This window comes from Perca flavescens, chromosome 4 (genome assembly GCF_004354835.1).
Source record: "Perca flavescens isolate YP-PL-M2 chromosome 4, PFLA_1.0, whole genome shotgun sequence".
NCBI classification, from domain to species: Eukaryota; Metazoa; Chordata; class Actinopteri; order Perciformes; family Percidae; genus Perca; species Perca flavescens.
The window spans coordinates 35,895,639-35,922,682 of record NC_041334.1 but is presented as its reverse complement, the minus strand read 5'-3'; the positions used below and the strand labels follow the sequence as shown (position 1 = coordinate 35,922,682).

Genomic DNA, 27,044 nt, shown 5'->3' with positions numbered 1-27,044 from the left:
CCAACAACGTAACGTTTTTTATTTATTTCTTATTGTAGCTATGCTACTTTATTTACTTTATATACTCGCACTTTTCTTACTCTTAATTTACCTTGAATGTGACTGTGAGCAACTGCAACTAAATTTCCTAGTGGCGATCAATAATGTATTCTGATTCTGAACAATTCTGTTATTGTCTACTGTGAACTCTGTAAATCAAGCTGGAGCTAAACCCCACATAATTAGTTGTTTTGATCTATTAACATGTCAGACTACCAAATATACAAGATTTGATGTAAATCTTCCTTCTCCTGTGCAGTAGCTGAGGGTGAGCAATTACATGGACAACTTCAAGTCAAGTGGGTTTTATTGTCATTTCAACCATATACACTGTATATGGTGAAACAAGACAACATTTCACCATGGATCAAGTGGTGTTACACATTTAAAATATATGAAAACGACATTCGAGACGGGCTACATTTAGTGCACACACATAGACTTTACATGAAGTGCAATTTTTACTTAAAATAGGGCATTTAAGACAGATAAGGGACAGGACAGACAACACAAGAGGGCATAAGTAGACTTGTAACAGAGCACTGTTGCTAACTTGCTTAGATTTTAGAGTGTCTATGTCGCCTGTGGTTATAAAAGGCATTCAGAAGGCTTGTCGGTAATTTAAAAAACAGAGCAGAGTGCATATACGGTATATACCTCCACTCTGTGCTGACCATGCCTACGCTGAGCTGCACTTCCACAGCCAATTGAAATAGTTCAAAAGCATGGCTGGTGAGGACCAGCACACTTTACCATCTCAGAAATGTGATTGTACCCGCAGTCAAACATTATAAGGATCCACAGGCCAGTGGCTTGTGTGGTTTAGAAACGTTTCTCTAATGATCAGAGGGAGAAAAAAAGAACAACTGATCCTGCCAGCAGCGGCTACAAAGAAAAGCCTCTTGATCTTGAAAGAAATGCTCCTGTTATATGATTTGCACTGACACACACACATTGTTACAGAACCTTGGTGCTGCATTTCAAAAGCAACTCCTCAGACTAACCCTTGCATGAAAACTTGTAGAATATATAAAAAAAAAAGTTTTTTAAATCTTATTTTCAGCGATGCCATTGAAACTGAAAGCTGCTAAAAGTTGTTTTCTGCGACAATAGACTTGAATTGCCATTATTCATCATTTGTGTATGAAACATATGAATGCCAAAAGAAAGGATTTTATTACCTACATTGTTATAAAATAAGGGAAGTGTTATGGTTTTACACCACACTCATGAAATACTAAGAGCATGCAGGTCAAAGCTTGATGTTCTTCTTGTGGTAGCAGAGACAGCGGACCTCCCCCCCCCCACCACACACACACACACACACACTTATTTCACATTTATAAGTGTGAACTTATTGTAACACTTATTTCCTTTTTCCTCATCTTTGGACTTTAATCTTTCTACCACTTGACAAAATGAACCACTAAGTATGATTAAGCATGCACTTTAGAATTAAAATGCAAGTATTATGTAAAATGTTAATTAAACTGTTAATTCCATGTAATAGTACTATATAAAAGTGGTCATAGACTATGATGTACGATTTGACTTGCAGCACACTGTCACAATGATATACAGTTGTGTCACGCTATACTGTTCGGTATGCTTCATGTCAGTATGCTATTTTTTAGGCCTAGTGGTACATTGTGTGTATTAGCAGTTGTGTAAAAAGTCTCACATGGCAAGGCAAGAGAAATATACTAATTATGGCATACCTACAATTACTGGATATTGGAAACGCCACAAAATACTGTTTCACAAAAGAAAAAACAATACAATAAATTCAAAATATTCAAAAGCCACTTTTAAGGTACATTAATGCAACATGCGGCAAATTCGTGAGTCTTTCTAGGTTAGGATTAAATTAAATGTATTTTTCCTCATACACACCAGAGACACACCCAACACGTCAGGAACATCCTGGGCAAAGTGAACACATACGAATATATATATATTTTAACAAAATAAGAAATACAAAAGATTCATAGTTATCAGAGTAATCTATGTTGTAGTTTTTCTTTTCATATTTTTTTTTTATGTGGCAAAAAAATATATTATTATTATTATGATTATTTTATTTTCTTATTTTTTTATGTGGCAAAAACATATAACTAAAATATAACTTTCCACTTCATGGAAACAATGCATTAAAGAGAGGGGGCTTATTTTCTCGTTCACCCGTAAGCAATGATGTATATTTGCATTATGCATTATTATCAGAATCATGCTGGCGTTACACATACTGAATGGTTATTGGTCCACAACAATGGACAGATGTGTCAGTTTGTGAAAAATGTTACGTTGAAAAACCAAAATGATAATTTAAAGAGCCCAAGTTTAAATTTGTTGTTAAGTAATACACTTTATAAAAGATATATTATTTGTGATTTAATGATATGTTCCTTCAAGGGTTAACTTAAACAAAGAAAAATCATGTCACACCATTCATGTTTGGCCTATAAATTTAAAAAGTTGGTGCAATCCTTTAATCTACACATTGTCCTTATAATGCTTCATAAAAGGTATGACCTTTTTTATAGTTGTTTATGGACTGGAAATGAAAAAAATACCATGCCACATCAACCACCTACAGCTGTAGAATGGTGCATGCATCATCTTCTCTTCTAGTTTGTCCTTCTTTTACTGATTTTATAGTTCTTTACTGGTTTATTATCTGAATAGCCTCCCGCTTTCATTACTGAATGCTGCAGCCCCCAGCAGCAAGGGAGAGAAACAGCGTATGAAAGCCATCCTTCCCCCTTTGGAAATCAAGAGGCGCTCCCATTCATTTGCTTAATTACCTAATTAACAGAAAGCTAATTACTTTGTTGTGTGCACGCGTATGTGTGGAGAGGCTGTTACGTAATTGATAGTGATCCTCAATTAATTTGTAACTACACTCCATCCAGTCAAGGCCTTAATCCACACAACACATCGCCAGCGCGACACCAACAAAACATGATAATAAATTCCGACGCAGACACATGGCTGTCGGGCTCCGCTGAGCTCATGGATCCAGTATTGACATGCAGATCAAGCCAGTGAAGAATGAAAAAAGATCACGTGTTAGATTGTCTTCATAAATCTAACACACACATTGGGATGCTCTCATTAATTACACCAGCCAATCTTGTTTACAACCTTTTGAAAACCAAAACCCTGCAGTAATCTGAAAGACTGGCTCAGTATACAAATCATAGAAAAACTGCAAATCCTGTTAGGAATATAATGAGCGTCATGTCGTACAATAACAGATAACAATTCATGAAGATGAATGCCATCATAAATTCACCACTGAGTAAAACGGACACATTCAAAAGCCAAATAAGAATAAGTTAGCTGTTGATTTCTCTAAGGGGTGTCAAAAGGTCAAATCTTTCATGTCAAGAATTTCTCGTCTTGCTTTTATTACTTTATTCTTTATTTCAGACCCAGGGGGATCCTTGTCACAATAAGAAACATAAAGAGAAAGAAGAAAAAGAATATACAAACCCTTCCACAATGTTCAGTGTCTGACATACAGACATGTTCGCCAATGGTTCCACGGTCTGGAAGAAAATCTGACAGAACTGCGTACAGGGTTAGCCAAAACAGCGATGAAGTCGTTTTCTGCCTCGGATACCCTACACATAAATCTATACATCAGGTTATGGAAAACAGCAGAGCAGGTAGGTACCCCGACACTGACAAACATATGGCTTGCGCTGGAGCTTCTTGGAGCTCTCAGCAGCAGTCTCATGCTGTCATTAGAAGCCACTATGAGTTTTCTAATGCTGCCTTGCTTATAACGACACCACAGGTAGATTTTTACGATAATGCATAACGTGATTCCTCATAGATTTGAATTTTCCGTTCTGGCTGTATGTGAATTAGTGTTACCTGCTCCAATTCGTAGGTTTGAATTCAACTCTGCTGCTTTGTACTCAGTCAGTTGAATGGCTCAGAGGACGCCTGTGTCGCTGTGGCTTCATGGGCCGTGAGGTCATTAAACACAACATTGTGGTTGTAGGCCATGCAGTGACTGATGCATGTCTGTGTGACTGCTACAACATAGACACTCACTGTGGCTTTACAGAGGGAATAAAGACATATTACTATATGACTACTTTACGACTACTTTATGTCTAGGAAAAGCTGCAGAGCAGTTATCCGCCATGTTTCATTCATAAAATAGTGATGCCGTGGCGGCAGCATGATAACAGCTGACCTGATGACAGCAAGGGTCCCAGGTTAAGAGGTCCCGCAGGTTTGGCCTACTAAGTAGCCTGCCTACAATTTTAAGCGAGAACAAAAATATATAGTTTTTATACAGACTTTTGTATACATTATATATTCTAGTGTATTATCATAATTTGTTTTAACATGTGCAAATATTTATTTTTTTACCTCAACCTCAAACCAGATAAAGACTTGCGCACCCCTTGTGATCTTTGCCGCACCCCTGAGGGGTCCCCGGACCCCAGGTTGGGAACCACTGATGTAACCACTATGTAAATATTACTATAACTATAAACTGTGTTCTGTATATGTAATACACATTGAACCCTAAACATATATATATATATATATTTTTTTTTTTATCAATTCTCTTGTGTTAAAATTGTTGTTGTTAAATGTACTGTATGTCTCTAATAGGGCTGTGGGAGTGTTTTCCACAGTATGCCTGTGACAGGAAATAGGACAGTTTGTGTTTTCCTGTTACTATGAATTATGAGTTGTTTATATTGTGTTTGGTGCCAGTCGCTGAGCCGTTAAAGTAACTCATGTGTAACACAGTACATTGCATATAAAACATAAAAAATAATAGGCTACATAAAAAAAAAACTATAAATGATTGAAAAAAAACAAAAAACAAACAAATGAATTGCAACATTTGTGGTGGTTTATTGTTGTTAATACTATGCAAAAGTATCCAAGCATTATTGTTTTAATTTGAAGCTCAATAAGTAACGGGGCCTGACCCGAAAAATTTAAGAATGTGTTGGTAAAACAAAAAAAAACAACAACACGCTAGAAGGATATTACAAAAAACATGTAGTTCCAATAAAGTATAATGACAGAATATATGATTGATAATATGAAGTAAAGTCCTCATATACTCACATACTACAGATTAAGTGGTCATTCTGTGGAAATATTATAGGAATGTTTCCTGTTGCTGTTTCTCTGTTGAACGCTCAGAAATATCCCCCACCCTTCCACTGAAAAAAGGCAATCAACACTGTTCTGCTCATCTACCTCATGTACATTTCAATCTTACAATTACAATATTGTTATTAATATATTACCATTGCACTAAACTGCCTTGCCCTATATTCATATTTAAATCTTAAATCTCAGACTATACTCATATTGCACTTTTCCTTACCTCTCTTCAATTGTTATTGCATATTTCTTGTCTATTTGTAAATTCTATTGCATTGTTATACTGCATACTTAACAGTATTTTTTTTTTTTTTTTATTTCTTACTGTCCTTTCTGTTTTTATTTTTTATATGTTAAGAGAGTGTTGCACTTTGAGAGCAAAGATTATCAGAGTCAAATTCCTTGTTTGTTTACGCAAACCTGGCCAATAAAGCTCATTCTAAGTCTGATTCTGATTCTGATTCTGAATCTGATTCTGAGTCTGATTCTGAGTCTGAGTCTGATTCTGAGTCTGATTCTGACAGATCATGGTCAGAGGGTGGCGCTCTCTACTAAGAAACGGACTTTCCTGAGCGAGTTGATCAGCAGCATTGCTCCCAGATGCAGACGTGATAAATGTAATGCCTTTTCTAGCTAAATGAGCTGTGCTTCTCAGACCTTGATCAAGGACAAAAAAACGACTTCAAATATTTTCTCTTGAGGTTAAATTAATGTTGCTTTACAATGAGCGTTAACTGGACTGTTGAGTTGGCCCATGATAATTCTCGTCTGCAGGGGTAAGTGACAGAGATTTTAATTACTGTCATCATGTTTTTGCTCTTCTTGTGACAGACAGACTGTTTAGGAGTCCACAAAACTTTTCAACCACAAAAAAAATAAAAAATAATATGCTATGCAGAGATTCTTAATAACGTTGTTGAAATTTAGATGCAGTTAATGTCCCCCCCCTTCAAAATGTTATGAAGAAATTGGCCCACATGCCAGAAAAATATAACCACACCAAACCGACAGAATCTGCACTCTTGTTATCTACACTGTCATTTTTTTTTAAACCATAAAAACCACCTCCTTCAATAGTTAAAACTCCTCACAGCTGAGATTAAAACATCTTTCATGATGCTGTCAAAGCATTTCATTTTTCTGCAGTAAGGGCTGCGAGCGAGCAGTTATGATGAACCTTCGGATCACAAAAAAAAAAAAAAACGGGAGAATTTTCTGAAATAATAAGTTCATTCTGCCTCGGTTGTAATTAGTCAGCTTAGACATTTTAGCTTTTCTGACAGCCCCCTCTCTCCTGTCAGACTTTCAGCTAAAAACTAATGCATATCATTACATTTCCCCCATTGAAAGGACCTACTAAGTTGCTACCGAACTGTACTTCTGTGACTACGGTGATGATGTTTTCTCTATGAAGGAACCGCGACGCTACGAACGTTGTTTACGAGCAGGTGGATATGACGTCACGGACTTGGACAGCAAAACAACAACATCCAAATCCGCGATTCTTCCTTTTTTTCTCTCTCTCTAACTCTCTCTGTCTCTCTCTCTCTCTCTTCTTCTTTTCTCGGCGTGTTAAAAAATCTAATAACAACATTAAGAGAGGATCTCGTGCCTTTCTCTGCGAGGCAGACTGGGAAGCAGCGAGTGTGAAAGTCCACATTTTGCTTCTTTTTTTTTTTTTTTTTTTTTCTCGACGCCCTCGGTAAGATGATCTCTTTCTCCTTGTAGTTAAGTTAGTTAGTTAATACCCCCCCCCCCCCCACACACACACCTCCGCCACCTTGCCACCAACACCAGCGGCGGGCGGAGTAATAGCCTATTTACGTGCGGTGTTTACGGTGTGATTTGTTCTCGCATGCGTTCTCGGTACACAAGCTCGCGTGCACGGTTTATCTCACACTAGCTAATCGGTACCCTCCGCGTGCGCCCGTTTAGCTGCTGTAAAGCGTTTCCCATTCTGGTAAGTTTCACTATTATGTTAACGTTAGCTTTGCTGTATCTTATATATAAATATATATAGAGTGAGAGAGAGACATGCTGCACTCAAATACACACACACACACACACACACGGAGTTTGTCTCCGCGTTTTGCTGCTGTGTTCTGCAATTGTTACAATTAGCGAAATAAACAGATAAACAAACACCTGTATTATTAGCACGTAGGCTGCTTGGTAGCGCCGTTTAATGTCTCTGTAACAGGAGTGGTTTTTGTTACTACGAGTGTTGTACTTGTAACCTCCACTTTTTTTATTTGTTGGAAAGTTGGGTTTCTAACTTAGTTGAGGCTAACGTTGCTCATGAGACCCCCGGGGGGGAAATGCACCTTTTTTTTTTTATAACAAGTTGGTTATGAAGTGCTGGTTGATGATAGCCGGTTAACAGTGAATTACTAGTTACCTGTTGCGGATACAGCCGTAAAAGTTGTTCAGTTTACACGGTGAAAGGGAAGTTTGAGTGCCGTGATTTCTTTTGAGTAACGTATAGGACCAGGGAGGGAGCTTTACCCCACGTGCTAGCAGTCCTCCAAACTCCGAAAGATCGGAGGAAGGCATTACGGCTGCCCGAAACTATTGCTGTTATAACTGTAAGAGTTTTAGCTAACGGGCAGCTCGACTTTTATCTGGCTGTCCATCATATCGAAGGCTGTTCGGTGTGGCTGAGTATACGCTACATTTAAAGCGGATATTCACCAAATAGTCAACTTTTAACAAAGGATTTAAAGAGATTTTTTTTTTTTTTTATTGATAGCTGTCACAACTGAAATTCACACCTCAACAAAGGTTGACGTTTTTGACATGCTTTATTTAACTGTATTGCTCAAAGTTTAAACGGAGCGGTTTAGAATTAGACATGATGTGGATTAGAGTTTGACATTTTCTCAATATAGGCTGACGTTACAGAGTATTTAAATATCCACTGTGAAAAATAGACTTAGTTAAATTTAAAAACGACCTGGTATTGCTATAGTGTGTAAGTAGATTAACGTTATGTGGTATCCGAATGCACTGTACAAAGGAATGTACTTGAGCACAAGATATTTATAAAAATACATTCAAAGCAGTCAATTTTAGATTTATTCTATTTAAATTAATATTTTATTACAGGTGTTTTACAGACAAATGGACACCTAACAGGTATGATAATGAATTTTTCAGTGCAGTTTTTCAATCTTTTTATATATATATATGGCCTACATATTATAAGCACATCTAGTTAATCCAAATATATATATATATTTAAAGATACAGAGTAAGTCTATTAAGAGTGAACTGCATACATGCAATAATTAAATATTAGCCTAATATATTTTACAGTAAGTCTGCAGCTGGCAACAGCAGGACTAAAACCATCTGAAAATTTACGAAAGGGAAACTGCAGCTTTAACAACTATTGCTGGCAGGGCTCCCTCCTTCTTGGTCTTTGGATTAGTCATTGTCTGAGGAAAAAAAAAAAAACACCTTTTTGTAGGAGAAGTAAAGTAAACAGCCTCCAACAAGCGAACCTTGACAACCCAGATTAAGGAAAACATTGGAGATCAAACAGTGCTGCTGCTGGGCTGTTGTCATGAGCTGCCTGAGAGAGAGCTGCAGACTATTTGAACAGGCACTGGGGTTTGTGTGCTCACTTATGCAGAAATGGACCTTCGCAAATGCTGACCCAGGTTTTAAAACACAGGATGAACTTTTTTTTTTTTTTTTTTTTTTGTGCAACTTTTCTAAGCCTGCCGTTTGACACGGCTGTTGCATACACAGACCTTCAGCCTTCTGCTGTTTCTGATGGGAACAACATAACACTGTCCCCTGCGTGTGCTTCTACAAACTAGAATGGCTGTACTTTCTGTGCTCCGTACTACAAGTGAATAAATTGAGTTGTTAACGCACCAATCTGTGATTTTTGTATTATTTGGAAAGCCCTTGTTTCTAGTTTGGCCTCTTCAGGCGGGGGCTAAGGCTCTTCTTTGTAGAGAGTTGAGGTTCAACTGGTAAGAAAGTAATCAGTCACTCATGCATTCAGTGTGAGGACTCCAATCCCCGAGTGGAGCGGCCCTCTCTTTCATCTGACGGCTCAGTATTTGTGAACACGTTGTGCTGGGTACGGAGGGGCTGAAAAACTGACTGTGCACCCTTGCTTGCAGCTGAATGTTAAGGAGTTATTTCTGGTCCAGTGTGGGAATAAGGTTCTGTATTTGCTGTATTGTTTCTTTCAGATTTATTTGCCGGCTTCACCCCTCATTTGATTTTTTAGATACAAGACGCCCTCAAACCAGTTGCTTGAAACACTTTTGGCACAAAGCAAGACAAGTGACAGACGAATAAAGGGAATTTTCTGGTAAATGAATTTGTCATGTGATTTTTGCATGTTTGATTCACACAACACAAAAGAGGAAAAGCACTAGCAATAGGACTACGAGGGCAGCACGCTCATTAGTGCTGTATTACATGAATGGAAATGATAACAAAGGAAAGCAGAACAATATTTCCAGGGTAAAGGTTAGTGTGTCCCGGCCCCTGTGGCGTGCCCATGCAGACGGTTGTCCATGCCAGGGAAGGCTATTGGTCGGAGAGTGGACAGCCTCAGGTGCGCTCTGTGCAGCTCCTCTGTCTCTATGGAGACTGCAAAATGCTCAGGACGGCCATTAACTCATGCAGCCATTAATTACTGTCTTCTACCGTCATCTGTCCCTAATAAAGGCAGGGATGCTGACAAAAATGTCGTCATTGTGCATGCAACGACAATCAATTAAGTTGCATTACAAAATGAATGAACTGCTGGTTTTGTGTTTCAGGACTACAGTACAACATTGGGGTGCAGGTTGTGTCTATTTTTGCAATACATATCTAAGTATCCTGTTTAGTCCTGTCAAGTTGGTGTATTGAATTAGTTGTTGGTGTGTTGGTTTCAGACAAAAGTAGTGTTATTTTTAATACATAATTGGCTGGGTTGTACATGCTGTGAAGTTGTATGAGAGACTAGATGGGCCGCAGAACAGTTTGTAACAGCCTCTGCTATATCAATAAAAATAAGTTATATTGAAATGGTACCAGTAAAAAAATGTTTTTTGCTCAATCCCTTTCCCTGTATGATCGCTTTTACCAAGTACTGTATGAATACGTATTTTCTAATTCTCAGAGTAAGATCAACATATTCTACCTTGGCATTTAATCTTGGTAAAATATGTGATGTGTTTTTCTTACTTTCGTACTTGAGATTACTCAGAAAAGAAGCTGATTTGACTGATGGACTCATCTCAAACAAGATACAGACAGTTTAAAATGAAAGGGAGTTGGCTTTGCACTGTGGTGTGGTTTACAGTCAAGATATTTTCCATTTAGTTTTTTCTATATCTTCTATATCCTATATTTATATCTTCTATATCTTATATACAGTACAGGCCAAAAGTTTGGACACACCTTCTCATTTAAATGCGTTTCCTTTTATTTTCATGACTATTTACATTGTAGATCTCCCCTGAAGGCATCAAAACTATGAATGTACACCTATGGAATTATGTACTTAACAAAAAAGTGTGAAATAACTGAAAACATGTCTTATATTTTAGGCCATGTCCACACGAACACGGGTATTTTTATAACCGTGACTTTTTTTACGCGGTTCGGCCTTCCGTCCACACGAAAACGCAGTTTCAGGGCACTGTAACCGAACATTTTTGAAAACTCAGTTTTTTTGCCTTGCGACGTCAGAGTGTGCGCCGTTATCCGCTGTGTTTGACGTCATATTGTGCGCCGCTAACTGCTTTGTTGATAGGCTCGTTCGAGATGAGCCAGATCTGCGCAGAATCGATCACCGGCGATCGCCGCCCAATGCATGCTGGTTAGATTCTTGTCCGACTTGATCCCGACTTGCTCTGACGTCATGCACACGTGGGCAACGATAATCTCACGAGACCAAGGCGGCCGCAGTTTTGAGACGCAGGTAGCGCAGTTGCTTTTCACCAACTGCAAGAGCCAGGTGGACGCAGGCGGACCCAGGGCATGCTGGGAAACGCCGGCCTCTCAGCTGATCGAACAGCTGATTGGTTCAGAATCGACTTAACATGACAACGTTTTATATAAACGTTTTATTGATTTTGAATCGGAGGGATTTTAACTGCTATTTGTCTCATTTAAAGGCTTATTCTGTACAGAACACCTGTTGTGAGGCTGATAGTTACGTTTAGAAGTCAGAGAGACTAAATCTGTTCAGATTACGGATCATCTACAGTCTGTTGTTAATTAAAATCAGCAACAGATCACATGTAGAGAATTTTGACAGCTACTCTGCCATAATAAAATCAACTGGAGACTGTGTACAAGCTGATATATGGGTCTGATAACATTTTATTAAATCGGAATCGGACCACAGTGTTTATGTCACTTCCTGTTCAGCCTGAAGGCTGCTGGAATCAGCTGGAAAACTGTCCGACTTGAGAGCAGACTTTTGTCACCGCCCCCGGGTGCTGCCGCCTGCTCTCGTCCGCTTTACAGGCGAGGTGCAGTTCATCTCGAACGAGCCTGATGTTTGTTGACGATTCTTTGCAATGGCGGATGAGTAGGATGTAACTTTTTTCTAGGCTTCTAATTGGCCAAGGCGACTTTACGATTTGGGTTATATCGCCGCCTGCTGGTGTGGCATGCTCTTGACAGCGCTTGACAGCGTGTTTTTGCGTTTTCATGTGGACGGAGATTTATTTTAAACCGAGCATGTGTGGACGGGTTTTTTTTTTTAAAACGGAGGAGAAAAAACTCCGGTTATAAAAATACCCGTGTCCGTGTGGACTAGGCCTTAGATTCTTCAAAGTAGCCACCCTTTGATGTTTTTTTAATAAGGGGAAAAATTCCACTAATTAACCCTGACAAAGCACACCTGTGAAGGTAAAACCATTTCAGGTGACTACCTCATGAAGCTCATTGAGAGAACACCAAGGGTTTGCAGAGTTATCAAAAAAAGCAAAGGGTGGCTACTTTGAGGAATCTAAAATATAAGAGATGTTTTCAGTTATTTCACACTTTTTTGTTAAGTACATAATTCCATATGTGTTCATTCATAGTTTTGATGCCTTCAGTGAGAATCTATAATGTAAATAGTCATGAAAATAAAAAGGAAATGCATTGAATGAGAAGGTGTGTCCAAACTTTTGGCCTGTACTGTATATAATTTCTATATCTTCATATTCAGACAAAGGTCTTTTATGCATTATATAAATAAACAAAACTTTTTTTTAGAAAATTTAGAGAATTCATGAGATGAATTGTGCAAGTTCTCTCTCTTTGTTTCATTTCTCACTTCATATACTGCCGAACGGTTTTTATTTTTATACACACGAGTCCCTGTTCTCATTTTGAGTGAATGCAATCAACATGACATCATGACTTTGCATAAACATACACGCCACTTTCCTAAAGCCAAGTGGCGTGTTATCTGTATGCATTTTGAGCTTTCCACGTGTATGTCTGCGCTGTATACAGCAGATGTAAACATACACACCACGTGGCATCTTATCGCAAGAACGTCACACACTTGTGAAAAAAAAAAAAAAAAAAAAGGGTTGGGTTTAGGAAAAGAACATTGGGAAAGGCTTTAGTAACACAAAAACACGACAAAAACAACAAAATGCAAAAAAAAATTAACAAAAAAATAAATAACGGGTGACAAGCCCCACACGCAGGACGCAATCCTGGCTCTCCTGGGTGAAAGTCCTGTGTTTTACCCATCCACCACCCCAACTAATCTCCCTTCCCGGACTTACGTCCTTTCATACTACACGCTACGGCAAAAATTCACACGTAATGTAGGTCAATGGCAGCCGAACGGCGTTGATAAACACGCTAAAAAGCGATTATGCGTCTTGATAACACGCAAAAACGGCCTACGACTTGGCGTGTCCTACATACGCCACTTTATGAGATCAGTCTGGTGCACTAGCCTCTTAGCATTTAATAACTTAAAATCAAGCACCAAATTTGTCTGTTTTGGGAATGTTGCAGGTGAACTGCAAACATTTCCATGCAGACATGAGGGTCTTAACCATATCCTACACGCTGTGCTCAGCTGCCATGCGAAACCTCAGCTCCTGTTTCCTGTTTCCTGTTTCTGTCAGCTGTCCAGTCTGTCTGTCGGTCTGCGTGTGTTTATGACGTGGCTTTAATGGCCCGGTGGATGACGTTCATTTCATTTTTTAGGGAATTTTCTATCAAATATGTGTTAATGAATATTTACACTGAGACGGTGTAGTTATTACTCTGACATAACCTCACGTCTTGATTGGTTTATCATGCCAGGGTGACCACGTTTGCTCTCTCTGTTTTAACCTCGCTTTCGTTTGTCGTTTTGACTAAAACTATACACAACGTGAGGTAATGTAGATCGTAATGATAAAGAAATTTAGCTTCCTGGCAATTTTGGAAAAGTCAGAAGAAAGATAAAAATAAAGTGACTGTGGCGTTCCTGGTGCAGCTATGTTGGAATTAGGCTATTCCTGAATACTGGTTGTATGCATGTAGACATGTCATGTAGACTTCTGGAAATGTAAAAGTCTTCACTTGCACCCAAGTGTCCAAAGCTGGATGCTTAGAGCTGCAAAATAAAATCTTTCATAATCCGGCTATAGGTTCAATCATTACTATGTTACATCAACGTGAGAATAAGAGTAGCAAAAACTGAAATTGACTAATGTGAAAATGTCCCAGGCTTTCACTTAAACCCCGTTAACTGTATTAGGCAGCGCGATGTAGAATAAGGTTACAGGAGCACATCTTTAAGAGGCCTCATCCTTGACTTCTTGGCTGTGTTTTCAGTTGGCAGTCCCAGCCTAATAAGAAACATAACATGGCAGGGCCTGCTCTTCCATCATCATTGCTGGGTGGAAAGTTGGTGCGCTTTGATCATGTCTTTTGGGCGCATCACTCCGGCTTAGCCTGCTGCTCGCTATGTGATAAGCCATCAGAGTACTCAGATCTAAGCCGGCAGCTCCGTGGGCTTGAGAAGAGACAGGAGAGAGTAATGGAGATGAGGAGAGAGCAGCAATGCAAATTTTGTTGACAGACTGTTACTGCAGCTGTTTTCTTTGCCTTTGAATTCAACAATGTTACTGTCCCTCTTCACTCTGTCTGCGAAGAAAAGGCCACTTTCATTTTTAGGTAATTTATTTGTGGAGAAACACCGTTACCGTGTTGTATAATTTGCCCTCTTGGCAATTAAAACGGCTTTTAATGAGATGCACATGTTAATTGCCTCAAAAACATGTGATTTAATTATTTTACAAACTGTTAGGCCCAGATGTACTCTTAAGCTAACTGATACAAGTTCACTTTGAAGTTGAATGCTCCGTTTTCACACTGCTTTCTTCTCTCCGTCCATAAAACATCATTTTAGACCCCCCATTATGAAAGGGTGCTCCTAATTGACGGGTTGTTGCTTGTTTATTTGATATATATTTACCGGCTAGGTGGTAATTGGGAAGCAGTAATTACCCAAGATGCAGTGCCGCGCTTCAGCAGAGGTGCTACCACGCTGATGAGTCCAGAGCACAGATGAAAGTATGCAGGTTACTATTATCATCCTAGCAGACTGTTTAAATACTTGACAGCGGAGAGCAGAGATTGCTAATTGGGTCTGTGTCCTTTTATACAGTCTCATTGTTTACTGTGATGACGTACAGCGTGAGATCAAAAGCATGGTTCTTTTTTCTGTGTGTGCTTTTTTTTTTGGTACAGTTGTTACAAGTATGCCTGAGCAGTTAATAGCAACAATAAAAGGCCAGTGCATGTAAGGGCCTCATGGATTCGGAGTCCCTCCTGTTGATGTCGTTCCTTCACTGATAATGGCCTTGTTAACAGAGATTCATCACCTCTTCATTCAGAGTCCCCTGGATATTGAGGGAAAGCGTTGTCAAACTACTGGATTTGCCACGGTGAAGTCATCCTCATGTGGTTTTGGAAGCTATTCATGAGAAGTGGTGACGGCATCTTCCTCGACTCCTGATGATTCAGTTGACCTGAGCTGAGACTGGGGTGGGGGGGGGGGGGGGGGGGGGGGGGGGTTTGACTTTGTTTGCTGCTCAATTCCACTTTCACACCAGCTCTCGCTTTCACTCGCTCTCCTTCTCTCAGACACTTTCTCTCCCTCTCCAATACCCTCAAACACGCCGAGCGACGCACACCTTTTTTGTGCGCAGGCTACTGTTGTTTGATAGCCCGCTGTCCCAGTAGATCTTCAGACGTTGTTGTTGTTTGCCTGTATTGGTTGGAGTGTGTGTGCCTTGCATTTGCCCGGGCTCCTTGGAGGGAGTTTGTTTTTGTTCTCAGTGTTGTAAACAGGGTGGGGCTCCATTCCCAAACCACTCAGTTGGAGATGGTTATTTTCACAGGAGTGATTTTCTTTTCTTTTTTTTTTTTTGTTTATCATCTCGGTCAATAGATTAGCCTGGGATGGAATAACGTGTTGAAGCAGATAGTGTGGCTAACCATTTGCCGCATATGCTGACCAGATAACCACTGTTGTTTTTTTGTGTGATTTAAAGAAGCTGGGTAATAATTAATTAGTATCATTTATATCGATCTCTATGATTATAATATGCCAAACATTCAAATTTTACCCTAATTTAAATTTTTTTAAACCCATGAAACTATTAACATATTAAACTTATACCACAGTCATAATGTTTAAATATTGTACGTGATTAACACACTACATTTTGTCTATATCCTACACCCCTAGGTTGGTCATGTGCTTTCACTTTTGATTTTGGAAATTGTGAGACAATAGTTCCCCTTGCTGTTCTCATGTCTAACTCTAACCATGGTAGATAACATTTGGTACTTTGAGTAAAGTTTTCACTCAGGTCATGGCATCGGTTTCTGACTTTGCTCAAAATAGTTTTTGCCAGGAAGAAAAGAGGGAGGTTGTCCTCAAATGTGGTTATATCAGAGCTTTAACACTACTAGATTTCAGTTAAAGGCCAGGTCATATTGAGTTTAAGTCCCAACCCAGTTTCCAAAACAACATTTTTGTTTATTATAATGAATTGGCTGAACACACCCCTGGCTAGGAATGACTATGGCCTTTTCGAGCCCACACGGTTGAAAATGTCAAGTTGCAAATTAAAATGTTTGAGGTAATATTTGGCTGATATATGGATTTATGTAGCATGGAAGCTACACTATTTAAGGCTCCTGCTTATCAAGCATGTATTAAGGTGAGATCCACACAAAGATCCCTGTCAGGTGTGATACTTATGTGGCTTTCACAGAGCGGCTCAGCATCAGAGGCTGCGGATGTGCGTAAAGTCCCTTTTTAGAGTATGGGAGGCGACAGCCACAGTCAATGCTGCTGATCCTGCAAAGAATCACACAGCAGCAAGCACAGCAGACCACTGTGTGACGTGCAGCGAGCGGCAAGTTTGAAATGGTCAGCAGCTGGAAGTCTGTCGTTTGTAGGGCTGGGTACCGAATTTGATACTTTTTAGGAACCGACCGAATTGCCTCCTTAGTATCGAGTATCGAAAAAAGCCTCGTCATTCTATTCTAAATTTCAATACCTAAGGGCCAAATCTCATCAGCATCAGTGAGCTAACCAGAATGCAGCATGCTTCTACCAAGATGTGGCTTGTGATTGGCTGTCTAAAGTTACACGTCGTAGAGACACACAGGAAAAACTCTGTTACGCACAGAGACGGGGCTCACATAGTAGGAGCTGAAAAATAAATTCAAAGTCGATTTGTGCTGTAATGTGTAATATTGTCATTTCTTTTTGATGAAATGAATTTTATCAAATTGGTATTGAAAAAAAGTATCATTCAAGAACCGGTATCGAAGTCACGGGGGCATTTCTGCCTTTATTAGAGAAGAAAGCTGAGATATGAAAGTGGAGAGGGGGGGAAGACATGCTGGAAAACCGTCACAGGTCGTATTCGAACCCTGGACCCTCTGCACGTGTGCGCCCGCTCTACCAGCCGAGCTACCCGGCCACGGCATTGAACATTTTTTGAACGATACCCAGCCCTAGGTGTTTGTGAGTGGGAAACGCATCCTCCTGAGTCCTGACTCTATCACTCGAAGTTACTGTCAGGGTCTCATTACAATGAATACAGAGGCGGGAAGCAGCTGCATAGGCTACGTTCATACAGCTGAGGGCAACTCAGTTCCTATCAACAAAGCTAATTTCTCTCTGTACAATAGAAGACTCACTATCACATCAATCCCAGACACTAGCTGTATGAGTGTAGCAATTTATCCAACCATATATTTTATACAACTTTAATGAAATGAAATAAATGGTTATGAATTAACCGTAGCTGCTCGCTTTTATCAAATCAAAATCTTCTTGTCAATTCATCTTAAATGAAGTTTGAATGATTATAGGAGACACTTCAGCAGCAGTGTGTGTGTGTGTGTGTGTGTGTGTGTGTGTGTGTGTGTGTGTGTGATAGCCTAGTGCTGACATCATTCCCCTGTTTCCTGAGACAGATGTGTTTCACCTCTGTACACTAAGCATGCACATGCACCCTGGTAGTCAGGTGACATACGTAACAGCAGGTGGTAACAACAGGCACACAGCTCTCGTAAAAACGTGATCTGTAAGGGAAAAAAAAAAAAAAAGTCAGCGTTCACAGCGGCAAGGAAAAGAAAAACAGCAGAAAGTTGATGGGAGTTCAGACTTTTTGGAGTTTAGTGATGAGCTTTTGTACACCAGCACAAACGCATGTATGCTCTTGAATATCTCTTTGATAAACCAGCATTTGCAGTTGATCTGAATGACTTAATGCTGACTTGGCTACATGTCCCTGATGCCGCTCGGCTTTCTTGTGAATGGGTGAACGCGCGTTTATTTTACAGATGGAAATTGTGTTGGATGTTATGTGGCTTACAAGACTTTTATCTAAGTGACTACCCCACTGGTCTATAAAAAGACCTAAGATAAAGAGTGAGAGAGAACAAGAAAAAGAGTGGGTGAGCAAGAGAGAGAATCTGAACTGGAACTGAAACTTTATTTGGTACTTGTTTTGTTCCAGGAACTATAAAAAGCCTGAGAAAAACTCTAATTCTGTAGGAGAAATGTGAATAGCGCGTCAGTTGCAGATCTGCGAGTCTCGTCGTAGTAGACGCTGATGACGACCAGTCGTACCAGAGATGAACCTGTGACAGCAGTTGCTTGTGTATTGGTCAAAGACTATGCATGTTACAACACGACGTTTGTGTGTGTGTGTGAAACATTTTATTTATTGTGTTATTATACTGTATATTAAATTTTTTTAGTAAGTGAAACTGACATGTGACATCAAAGTGCCTTGTACATCATGCACACATGTTCCAGAGTTGCTTTCCTCCCAGCTCGCTACGGTTAACCATTTACTATTTACTGTTTAGAGCCTTTTGTCGGAGATTTACTGCACCTGTTGTAAACGCTGCTGAATGTGTGGTGTGGTGTAAGCAATCAGCTGTTCTGAATTATTGGATCTTTTTCCAAAAGCCTTTTCATGTTGAGTATATGGAGTGCATGATGCACAAGCTTTTAATGTGTTGACCAATCAATTCCTCCCGCTGAAAACAACTCCCGGTTAGAAATGAGAAAATCAATCTTTTCATATCCTACTACAGACGGGCTTTTGCCGTGGGTTTTTTGTGCATTTTTTGTGTACTTTATGCACAATTGTATGCAGTGATTGAAGGGCTAATTCAAAGAATTTTAATCACTCCGACCAACCCTCTTGCAGTGTCATCTTTTTTGCAAATTTCCCATAAAATGAATAGATGAGCAGTCTCTTTTTAGAGCGTAATGGCCTCATTAGAATATGAGATAGATAGTAGATGAAAACTCTGTATCCTTCATGCACTCTTTCTCTTTCACTCAGTCACTCTGATCTCTTTTTTCAATAGCGGTCCTGTGTAAAAGACCTTGCAGGCCACAGTGAAATGTTCAGTTGAACCTCACATAGACCGACAAGAGGATTGGAGAAAGCAAAGTTGAGAACAGTTTGAGCAGTACATTTTTTAGAGTAACTGGTGCAGGATCGACTGTTTCGGAGCCGGCTTAGCTAATGTATGAACACTGTGGAACCAATAATACATTTGTTTTGTTTCTGTTTGTGTCTCTCCACCTTCATCGATTGCAATGCCACACCCTTCTACCAGATTCACAGTGACAGCTATTTCTTTTCCACCAAGTGAGATCATGCCACCGGAGGCTGTGTGTTGTGTTCTCATCAGGGCCAGGCCAACCACACAGTGCCAGTCAATATGTAAACAATGGTGGAGACAGTTTGTCATTGCCTAACTGACATTTATTTATTGCTTGGCTGATGATTCATCTGAGACACGTTATCTCACAAAGTGTTTTCAGCGTGCACTGTACTTATGGTGGTTTCGACAATTCACTCTGATCTTTGTCCACCACATTGACTGCCATATACTGTATATGCTAATATTGTAGGCCATTCTAGGCCACTCACTTCTTGTTTGGACTCATAAATAGGCAGCTATTTTACAGACCACGTGACCAGACTTGGAAAAACAAGTTCTTGCCTAAACAGACGATACTGTGGCTAACTACAACTACCTGTGTGTTGTCAGAGGCACCCAGGTCTAAATGTTAATATGTATGGAGGTGATCGCTTTAAATCTTATTTATATTTTTATATATATATTGATTTACTGTGTATATTATCCCGATCGGTTTGCATTGCAAGCAAACCATTAGTTTAGTTTAGTTTATTATTTACACATATACAAAAACTACAGATGCATATACACATAATCAATAAAAGATGTGAAAAAAAAAACTCAGAGGGGCTTAATCTGGGCACTCTCCAATACATAATCCATTTAACATAGAAAGAAACTAAAATACTTCAAAGAAAAGAAAGGAGAATTACACACAATTTAAAATCAACAGAAAAATACAAAAGGTAAAATAATATTAGGAGTTACTTGAGTGGTTTACAAAGACATTCCAGGGATAACATTGCACGGACAAAAACAAGAGGCAGTTGGGGCCTACAGGTTAGAGAAGACCGGGCGGTCGCTGGTTCAATCCCCATACCGAAATGATAAGAATCTGGGTGGGGAAAGTGAAAGAGCAGCGCTTGCCCCTCCCTCATTACCCTTGAGCAAGGCCCTTTACCTCCAAACGCTCCAGTGGCCAGCAGATCAGACTGTGGTTGTACTGGGCAGCTTCCAGGTATGAATGTGGAACTGTGTGAATGTGATCAGGGCGTTCCTGCAGAAGAGAGGCTGGCTCTCAGTGAACCTTTCCTGAATAAATAAAAAGTTAAATAAATAATAATAAAAAAGCACTTTAACAGCTTTCTTAACACTCGTGTTGTCTTCCCGTCGACCGTGCAACTTGTTTTCCTCTCTGGTAAAAATAGAAAATGAACCCTATTTAAGAGGCTTTTTTTGAGGATTTGTTGGGTTTTTTCTGTGCTTTTTTTTAATTTATTTTTTTACTACCACCGGATTCATCACTAACACCAACTTATAATTACTAGTTTTACACTTTCTTTTTTGAATTCATGGTCAATAAACCTCATTTCAATGAAATAATCCCTAATTTGAGTTTAAAAAAATCAAGCTGAAATTATGAATTATTTCGACAAATAGTTATGATTTAGTGGATAACCGCGACTGTTAAAGTTTAGTTCGGACACGTGTTTAGTTCTTCCCGTCGACCAACGAGCAACTTCTTGTTCTTTTCTGGGTAAAATTTTTTGTTTTGGTTGCCTTTGTGGACACTTTTGTTGATTTCCCCCCCTGATGTTTTTGTCACTTTTTTCAACGTTTTTTATAGATTTCTAATTTTCTTTTAATTTTTTTGCGACTTTTGAAGTTTTTGAAGAATTTGCAATAAAATTTCAATAATATGGCTAACTAATATTTCCATGGTAGGGCTGGTTAATTGAACTACTTTGTAAACAAAATAATAACATTTCAGTATTTTTAAAGAAATACTCCACTAAAAAGCGATCTTTTTAGTATAGGGGCTATGAGGAGGCAATACCAAGACACAGAAGATAGGTGGTTAGCTACATTGTGCAGAAACTATTTTCTCACTTATTCTGTGAGTATTTCAAAGTTCACATTCATAAAACAACACATTGTAACATAGCATATAGCCTATAACATAGAATCCGTCTGCTGATAAATGTAAGCCAAAATAGTCTAATGGGAATCAACAGGGTGAAATATAAATATAAAAAAATTAAAAGATCCATACCAAACAGTGATGTTGGGTCAACCGCCTGTATAGACAACCTCTAACATTTTCTTTGTTTAACATCCTGCAATAAGTCTACTGTTTACTGGCAATATAATAGGATTAAAGCATGTCATCCACGTTCTGCGTTGTTTCTGTCCTGTAATTTAATTGGTTGCTGCTATGGAAAGTAAAATGAATTGCTGTAGAATAAAGATGACAAAATCAAGTGAAATATCTATTTCACTCGAACTCCAGCTAAATGAAAGTCACAGTTGCCTTTTGTCCTTTTTTATGCCTCTTTAAGATGGTGCACCATTTTGGTCAGTGGCAACTGGCTGAAGTCTTTTTTTTTGTATAAGGTGACCTGGGTTACAGTGAGGTTACAAGAAGCAAAAAATGTAGCTCGTTTTCATGTTCTGGGAGTAAAACCTTAGATATTTCTCTCCACTTGTGCTAGTGTAAATGATTGCATGGAGTTTGTCCCTGCTGATTAAGGCTTTTTGGACTGTTCTTCTTTGGAACCGTGCCAATTGAATTTTCTGCCTTCTAACACGCTTGGAGAGTGGGGAATATGGTTCTCATTGGGCCTGAGGCTTGATCTCCTTCTTGCCTCCCCCCAATCCTTTCACATCACTCTGACAATTAGCAAGCTCGACCATCCCCAAATGACACACGTAATTAAAGAGTTGGCATTATAATTACAATGTGTTTATTGTCTGTTTATGGGTTTTGTGCAGTGCATTTTGCACTGGGAGATTTCTTTGGTGTAAATGGATTGAGTGCTGTTAATATACTTGGTGGTAAATGCGATTTCATGTGGTTAACATCTCAGTATCTCCTTTAGCAGCCCTTTGACAGTTGCTCTGTTTGTCGCACGTACAACACGATTTGGCTGACAGCAGAAACTGGCACCCGAAAACCCCCCAAATTATTTAGTCATGGGCTTTTAACAGGCTCAACAGTAAATGCATGTTAAGTAAATGATGCAATTTATTCCCTTCTCCTCATTTCCAGGCTGGCTGCCACAGCGCTTCTGCCAGCTTTAAATAAGTGGTACCCAGATGGTATTCACATGATGCCCACTTGGTTACAAAAACGGTCCTGGGGAATGAAGCCGACTGCCACAGCAAGCAACGGGTCAGCCGGTGAGCCTGTTGCATGTGCAAATGGGTTAATGTTGTGTCACTTTGCTGAATTCTTTGGGATGGTTGTATCTCAGGGGTCCTAAAAGAATTGGAAAAAGAGCCCCGGTAATGAGGAGGGCGGGTTAGAGAGATAAGGGAGAGAGATTCTCTGCAGGAGTTCGTTCTTTCTTTTTTTTTTTTTTTTTTTTTTTTTCTCTGCTAATGTCGGGCTTCTTGATTCCTCGGAAGAGAGAGAGGGAGGCAAGTGATGAGCTTTGCCTCTGGAGTAATATGAGTCTGTCAACAAAGTGATTTCTTTACCTTCTTATCTTTAAAAAAAAGGCAAAGACTCTTTTCTTTTCTTCTCTTCTCTCCATGCGTTTTTGCAGCTGTGCTCGTCTCTGGGCTCGTCTCTGTGTCATCTCCAGCCACTAACAACCAACAGCTGCAGCTCCAGCCACCGCTGCAGCTCGAGGTTTCTAACGCAGAGAAATAAATAAACAAAGCCCCTGGAAAAAAAAAAAAAAAAGGAACAACACCACAAACAACATACAGCTTATGCAAATGCTGGGGAAATGTGTTCGCGAATCGATAAGCCCCATTTGTGTATGAAGAGGCTATAGGACAAGAGTGACCATTTTACACAGAGATATGCATTACTAGTTTGCTATTTTATCTGCAGTAGCTACTCCCAAACATCTGTTTAGTTTTTATTTATTTTTTTATCTTCTACAGTACATGTTAAACCACACATTATGATGAAACACAAACTATTTGTTGTGGTGTTATGACATGAAACGACTCTGGGGAGAGTGCTCGTTGCTGTTTACGCAAAAAATAAAGGCACCAGATGTTCGAGGCAAAGTTTTAGTCATTGTGGTGGGAGAGAGGTCAAACTGACAGTAGGTCAGGGGTCGAACAGCATAAAAATCTGCAGCGCCCACACAGTTAATTAGAGATGAGGGATTTATCGTGGAATGGTACATGTCACCGTGTTAAGTTCTAGTTCAGCTGCTGTTGTTTTAAAACCTGATCGTCAAATAGGAGCGTTCTGTCCAACGGTGTGGCGAACACGACACTTTCTTTTGTGAGATATGTTTTTTCCCCATGAATGAAAAATGAAATCTCAACAGCTCGTCCCATTGTTTAGCTTTTTCTCCCAGTCACCTTGTAATTGTTTCTGTGTCATAAGCAGCTATTAGTATTGCTAGAAAATGGTAATGCTTTGAGAGACTCATCTCTTTGAGAGAACGGCTCTCTATCACACTCTCACATTCTTTTAAAAGGGAAAAGGAAGATGAATTTTGCCCATAAAGGCTGTATCACAAGGGCTTTTTATCCTAAATGGCTCTGGGGATTGTTATCTGTGGGAAGTGTGTCCTGCCTCTGTCGTGTTCAATCAAGTGTCCACTTAGCTGTGACTGGGAGTAATTGTTCCCAAGTGGGCCACACACTGACCTGTTAATGTCTGCGTTGACCCTCTAACCTTGTCAGCACGTCTTGGGGAGGAGTTTAAATCATGTGGATCTCCTCCACGTCTTTACGCTACCGGGTCAAGTGGGCGTCGGGCCCTGAAAGACCACTCTCTTGTAATTGTCCCCAGCAGCATGGGTCAACCATGGGTGTTCCCAAAGACCGGCTCCTATTAGATGAGGTGCTGGGAGTGGTGTAACTTAATGGGTCAAGCCATTGATCCGATAAAGCACCAATGTCCCCCAGACAGCGCAGTCACAGTCTCTGACTGACTCTGGCTACATTGTAGATCCATCTCACTGACTTTATGGATGCCAGGTCGCAGTCTTTTTTTTCCAATCTTTTGTCTCCTTTTTCACTCTCAATTTCGCTTCTTGTTGACAACTAGTGCAATGCTCGTTGAAAACGTGTCTTTCCGCAACGGGGCCTCCGGTATTTGTTCTCGCAGCTTTCTCGAGAACCGCTTCACACTCGACACTGCGCTTCCTTGGCTCCTGAGCATTAAACCTGCCACGAAATAGTCGTGTCCCCTCTAGGAATGTCAGAGTAGTCATCTGCTAACATCTCCAGTCTCTCAGGGCTCTCTTTCTTCATCAGTACCTTGAAGGTATTGTAGCGAGCGAAGGAGAGCAAGCCGTACCCAGCATGCCGTTCGGCGGTGTAACGGTCGGGCCTCCTCTCAATACATTACACAGTGTGTACGTAACGCACTACTAATAAATATGTCCTGTAGATCTCAAGAGCTCGCACTCGACACTTCACTTCCTTGGGTCCTCAGCAATAAACCCGTCAAGTGTGAAGTCGATCGGATGAACGGTTGTCGAGAAAATCAAGCTCCCTATTGTAATTCGTGGTGTGAAATGACGACGACAACACCAACAATAAATGTTTTTATGTGCTGTGTTTTCAAATGTGCAGCAGGTGGCCCGTACTGATTAATACAGCAAAAAAACACAATTTGGTTCACCTGACGGGTGCTAATTTCTGACCCTTTTTATACCCCTTAACATGGATGGACAGCTTCAAATGCCTGTCTCGTTTGCCTGGAAACTCACAAATGAGTGGCAACTAACACACGCGCTGCAAAGTGGATGGATGTGAAGTTTCCTCAGAAACTGACATAGTTTGTAATTTGAGTGAAAAGAGGGGGATTACAACCACATGTTTCCAGAGTAAGAGCGAGTCTAGTGTTGAGCAGCTGGCATGCAAAAGGCCGCACAGTTAGAATGCTTTACAGTTGGAGGTAAAAATGTTTAACTTTATGTCGGCGTCTTAGCATGTAGTGTATCTCAAAGTGTTTGGTTGTTTAGTCTTTTTTTATGGACACATTACGCCATAAAACCTAACCGCTTTTTAAAATCCAGTGCTTATTAATTTGCAATAAAGACTCAAAATCAGAGCTGCCTCTTATGCACTCCCAAGCTATTTTAACATCCTTGTTTTTGAGACTGCACATAAATCCCATCTCTTTGAAACTTCTCATCAAGTAGTTACTGAAGCTCGAGTAAGTTGTACGTCGGAGACACGGCAGCGTGCTCGGCTGAAGTCACTGGGTGATCTCAAAGTGAGGGGACCTTTTTAAAGCAAGTGCTCCTTTGGAAGGGCATGGAGAGTCATAGCCATAAATCCGGGGGCGGAGGGGGTTGGGGGAGGTTGTCTGTTGGGATCAACATAGTATATTGGGGAGTAATGACAGGGATGCAACCGAGTAATCAGATGGGTCTTATGTGGGGCCGATGGCAGGCCCAGGAATGTAGACGCCCGGGCTGTGGAAACAACTGCTGCACTAATGGAGTTAGTTGAATTCCACACTGTTGAATTATGAGGAGTTAGGACGTCGGGGCTGGCGTTTGTTGTGTCTGGTAGGAATTACACCACTACACACAGGAACAGAGTTATAGATTAAGTTTTTGACACGTTTTCTCATAGAGCAGTTCCAATTAACTGGGGGCTGAATTGCTTTGCTGTGCTGCTGCAGCCACATTAAACAGCAAAGTGGTACACACATATATCATAAGGCAACAAGCCACACATGCAGCCATGGCTCCTATGACAGGGACAAAACCAGAAGCCATCTATTCTGCGGACTCATTTGCATGATCTGAACCGTATCTGGAAGTCATTAGCATCTTTCCACTTGTTTATCTGGCTACAGATGAATGCTTTTGAGCTTAACGCCAGGTTTTTGAATAAACAAAATGTTGTTTCATATGTTTTTGTAGTGGTACAAGTCATGCATCATTTATGTAAAAAAACGTGTAATATTATGAATATTTGTTTGACTTTTTTACTGAGGTGGATATAGGTCAGTGCATTACTGTGAAGTCAGTCAGATTAGTCAGACCAGTGGTGTCATACCGACATGTAGCTTTGTTGTGTGTTACAGTAGTTTAATAACCTTTTTGTAGTAACTATCTTATCATGTTAGCTTGTTGTAATTTACATTTTGTAATGTATTTAAGATGCATTTGCTTATTTTTACATAATGATTTTTTTTCTTATTTGGGAACATTATTAGAAAAAAAAAACATAGAACCTGTTTTATCACAGTTCACATAACGAACTATATGGAATCAATGCAGCACTTTTTTTCTTTTCTTTTAAAGATAATTTTTTGGGCTTTTCTGCCTTTTATTTGATAGGACAGCTAGGTGAGACAGGGGAGAGAAAGGGGGAAGACATGCTGGAAATTTTTGCAGGTCAGATTGGAACCCTGGACCTCTGCGTCGAGGCATAAACTTCTAATTATATATGCGCCTGCTCTACCCACAGATCCAACCCGGCCACAATGCAGCACGTTTTTTAATGTGGGTATTGCAAAAGTTCTCCCAAAAAGTGAACAAAGGGCAACGTTGTGCGTGTTTACTGTTTTAAGGTGTGAAATAAGCCACAGAAGGTGTTACAAACACTTCTGTCGGAGCTGCTTATCTGCATGTTCAGATATAAAAGATAACTTGGTATGCATGTAGGCCAGGAGATAACAACAGGAATCAGTGCGTCATAACATATCAAATACTTGTGGCTGACGATGATCACTTTTACTTTTGCCCGTTCTTATGTAATTTCTG

At 39.9% G+C, this 27,044-nt stretch overlaps 1 protein-coding gene across 6 annotated transcripts in view; it reads left to right on the top strand.

Moving 5' to 3' along the window:
* Positions 1 to 6,646: 6,646 nt before the first annotated feature.
* Positions 6,647 to 27,044, top strand: part of foxp1b (forkhead box P1b) — a 161,619-nt gene continuing 141,221 nt past the window's right edge. For 3 of the 6 annotated variants that reach the window (XM_028575404.1, XM_028575403.1, XM_028575399.1), the window contains exon 1: positions 7,036 to 7,147. The gene's annotated coding sequence lies outside the window, so the exon portion shown is untranslated. Of the gene's footprint in view, positions 6,890 to 7,035; positions 7,148 to 22,393; positions 22,525 to 27,044 lie in introns of those variants that run through there. The other 3 variants (XM_028575400.1, XM_028575405.1, XM_028575401.1) reach the window with 2 other exon arrangements.